The following is a 4,555-nucleotide window of genomic DNA, read 5'->3' as shown; positions in this document are numbered from 1 at the left end:
TGCCACCCGTGGCTGTCCTCAAGGGGGAGTCTTATCGCCCCTACTTTGGATACTGGTTGTTGACGAACTTCTCGAAAAGCTAAATGGATTGAAGGCATATGGATATCCAGATGACCTAGTCATCTACGTTGTCGGCTGGCATGAGGACACAATTTGTTCCAGATTGCAAGCTGCGCTCAGTTTAACGGAAGACTGGTGGGCTTCAAAAAGATTGTCAATAAACCCGCAAAAGTCCACCGTTGTCCCATTTACCAAAAGAAGGAAAGTCTACTTGACTAAACCCACCTTGGCAGGGACAGAAATTGAGTTCTCAGAAGAGGCGAAGTATCTAGGGGTAACTCTGGACAAAAGGCTCAATTGGAACTCACATCTCCTTAACATTACCAACAAGGCTACAAGGGCGTTTTATGCCTGCCAGAGACTCCATTGTAAATCTTGGGGAATATCACCCAAACTAACGTATTGGTCTTTCAATACGGTCGTGAAACCTGTTGTCACATATGCGGCACTGGCCTGGTGGCCAAGAGCAAAGAAAGCAAGTGCGGGTGCCACCTTGAGCAAGCTACACCGCTTGATCTGTGTGGCCATCACAGGAGCTATGCGCACCTGTCCAACGGATGCCCTCGGTATAATTACAGGCATTCCTCCTCTATCTACTCTGATAGAAAAGGAGGCCTGCTGGAGCTCTATACGGCTTCCCAATGTACNGCTGCCCAATGTAATCAGCATGAAGAGTGGAGATCTTTGGGGTCACTTGGAGGTTCTCAAGCCTTTTCTGGATGATCCCGCTATCAAGCTCACAGATATCATGCTTCCGAAATTATCCTTTGATAAGCCTTACAAGGTCAGAATTCCTGAAAGGGACTGCTGTAAAGCGATAATATCTCTGATTGACAAAGGGTCCCAAGTGTGGTATACCGATGGATTAAAGATGGAAGACGGGAGTACTGGGGCCGGCGTGCTTGGACCAAGGTTCCAGAAGAGTCTGCCAATGGGCTCGTAACCAACCATATTCCAGGTGGAGATCTTCGCAATCGAAGTCTGTGTTCGAAAATGTCTTCGGAAAAGGACAAACGGGGCCAGAATAAATATTATGTCGGATAGCCAGGCAGCACTAAGGGCCTTAGACCCATTTAGAACGACATGAAGGCTTGTGGACAGTTGTAAAACTCTTCTGAATAGCCTAGGGGCCCATAATAGAGTTACGCTGTGGTGGGTCCCTGGGCATGGAGGGTTTGAAGGTAACGAAAGGGCTGACTATCTCGCAAAACGTGGAGCCCAAACGCGAATGCATGGTCCCGATCCTTTCTGTGGTACATCTACAGGATACACTACAGAACTACTTAGGAGTTGGGAGGAATCTGAGATTGCTGCCCACTGGCGTTAGTCAAAGGGAATGAGACAATCAAAGAAATTCATAACTCCTTCCAGGAGGAACTCAGAAAGACTCCGTGAACTCAGCCGGGAGGGTCTTAGGACTATTACAGGCTACCTGACAGGACAGGGGCTTTCTGTAGAGACGGACTGCAGGTTCTGTGGGCTGGCGGAGGAAACCTCAGAGCACATTATGTGCGACTGCCCGCGTATCATGAATAGCAGACTGATGCACCTTGGGGAACGATTGTCTTCTCCATCCAAGATTTGGAACATGGCACCCTCCAATGTGCTTAACTTCGGGAATATCCTAAGGTTGGAGTGATTACAATCAGTGTTTAGCACAATAGATCTTTTAGGTCGCAGCGCGGGTATACCCGACGTACTAATAATAATAATAATAATAGTACCAAGTCATAAGGTGTAACTCCCTACACCACTTGCTCCTATGGATATTCAGAAACGGCAGTAGATATCGACGCCATAGTAAAAATTTTCTTCTCCGGTCGACATATTAACTATTTCTTTATTAACTACCGTACAGTGCTTATTTTTTGGACACGAAATTGATCGATCCTTCAAGTGGTTTTGATTAATTACACCAGGCTGAGATTCAAATACCTAGTCGACTCGCAAAATAATCTCTTGTGGCACTTATCTTAATTTTTGAGTCAGGCGGCAGTTCTTCTCTAACCCACAAAATAATCAGAATCTCTGAAACGCACATTTATTGAGAGTGTAAAGTACTTTACCGCTCCCTCAGTTAGTCCGCCAGGATTTTAAGTTTTCCATCATTTTAAAATTATACAAAATTTGTTTTTGTTATTTTTGGCCTTTATAACAATTATATTCAACAATTTTTATTGAGCTTGAGGCCATTTTTCAATGAAAATTTATTGTGGAAAAGCAACAATAATTTGAAAAAATGGTAGAAGTGATCGCTATTTCGGAAATCACCACATTTCCTCATCAGACTTCTTTCAGTAGGCTTCGAACCGACGATCCCACTGACTCAGCCAGTTGCCTATGCACCGTGCTAAGTACGCCTTGTAAATTATCGTTTGCTTTTTTCCACTATTTTCATTTTTGTTATGCCAACACAATCAAGCGCAGCTATTCCGCTGCAATTCACTTGATCATGTGGTTGTTGGTATTGTTGGTTTTTGCTAATAATTCTATTTTTAGAATGTTTAACTTTTAGGTGTGCTCGTCCTTAAGTTATTTGTTTTTGTTATTTTTTTGGCCTTATAACAATTATATTCAACAATTTTTATTGAGCTCGAGGCCGTTTTTTAATGAAAATTTATTGTGGAAAAGCAACAATAATTTGAAAAAATGGTAGAAGTGATAGCTATTTCGGAAATCACCACATTTCCTCATCAGACTTCTTTCAGTAGGATTCGAACCGACGATCCCACTGACTCAGCCAGTTGCCTATGCACCGTGCTAAGTACGCCTTGTAAATTATCGTTTGCTTTTTTCCACTATTTTCATTTTTGTTATGCCAACACAATCAAGCGCAGCTATTCCGCTGCAATTCACTTGATCATGTGGTTGTTGGTATTGTTGGTTTTTGCTAATAATTCTATTTTTAGAATGTTTAACTTTTAGGTGTGTGTTCTTAAGTTATTTGTTTTTGTTATTTTTGGCCTTTATAACAATTATATTCAACAATTTTTATTAGTCCAGTTGCTGCAGTACCAAACAGTATTTTAATTGATCCACGACAATCGGTGGCATATGGAATGCGTGATGGAAATTTTCTGGTGCTTGATAGCCAATATACTACAAGAGTGAAACACTACAAGTGAAACGCTGTGATAGTAATTTTTCTTAAATTTCCATCTTTTATTTGCATTTACATTAAGAAGCCCATAGAGGACAGAGCTGTTGGTGAGGAAGGTGTCGAGTTACTGCAGTACTGCAACTGGGGAAACCCGCATTTCGCACGTGCCCCACTCGTATGGAATAGTAGCTTATGTCAAAAGGCTCGTTTTAGTATAATGCGGCATTCGCAGCATACCCTCACTGGCGCCGAGCCGTTGAAGAAATTTTGGCAAATAAACGTGCAAGAAATAGTTCCGATACTAGCACGTCCATATTCTTGTTAAGGGTCATCAAAAAATTCCTTGTGTTGTAAATAATAAAGGAAATGCCGGATTATACTAAAGCCAGCTTCCCGACATAAACTACTATTCCATACGAACACAGAAATATAAATGTATCTTAAACTGAATAACTCAAATCAAATTGGATTGCATTTCCATAATATACCTAATACTGGAATCTGTTTTGATCGTAAAAAATACAACTTGCAATCATTTAAATTGTGTAAAAATTGTTAATAGCAATCTGCCTCAAATTTATGTTCCCCATGTAACGGGTATAAAATACGTTAAATCCACACTATCTGCATTAACAAAAAATATACATTGGAATATTTAAAATAAAACGATTCATATTTATTTTCTAATAAGAATTGTTTCTTAATTGAAAGTATTTAATACTAACATAATGTAGTGGTTAATGTTTAAAAATAAATTCGCAATATGTCCGCAGCTCAGGTTGATTTGAAGAAATCCGTTTAAATTTTTCGAGTTACATCTACTTGAATATAGGATAGGCAGGGTTGCATACAAATGGTAGTTCCGTAAATATTTAAAATATGTTAGTTCATTCAATATTTACATCTGGGCCAATAAATAATAACAAATATAGCCGAAAAAACAAAGTTTTTAATACACCTTGTTAATACTTACACAAGAACCGTATTAGCAAAAAACCGATTGGACTCAACATATATTTCTTTACAGCATTTATACCCCTGTCTTTATAGCGCACTCGATAAAGTCTTATTCAAAAGTAAACAAAATCTGCTATTTTTAAACATTTTTTTAATAAATAATTTGCGCGGTTGACCGAAATGGAAACAAACAATAATTGTAATTCATTATAATAATAATTCGAATTTAAAACGGGCTGTATAAAGAAAACGAGCCTATTGTCACTTCACTTTCCAATGGTACTGATTGCTGCAAGAATTATTTAGCGATTTAGAGCGTAATCAACACAATATATGCACATAAATATGTATATTCAACAGTTTTTATGAGCTCGAGGCCGTATTAAATGCAAACTTATTGTGGAAAAGCAACAATAATTTGAAAAAATGGTAGAAGTG

This window comes from Rhagoletis zephyria, unplaced genomic scaffold, assembly GCF_001687245.7.
Source record: "Rhagoletis zephyria isolate East Lansing unplaced genomic scaffold, Rhagoletis_zephyria_1.1 Rzeph_scaffold_03175, whole genome shotgun sequence".
In the NCBI taxonomy this organism is placed as follows: Eukaryota; Metazoa; Arthropoda; class Insecta; order Diptera; family Tephritidae; genus Rhagoletis; species Rhagoletis zephyria.
Note: the sequence above shows the minus strand (reverse complement) of the source record.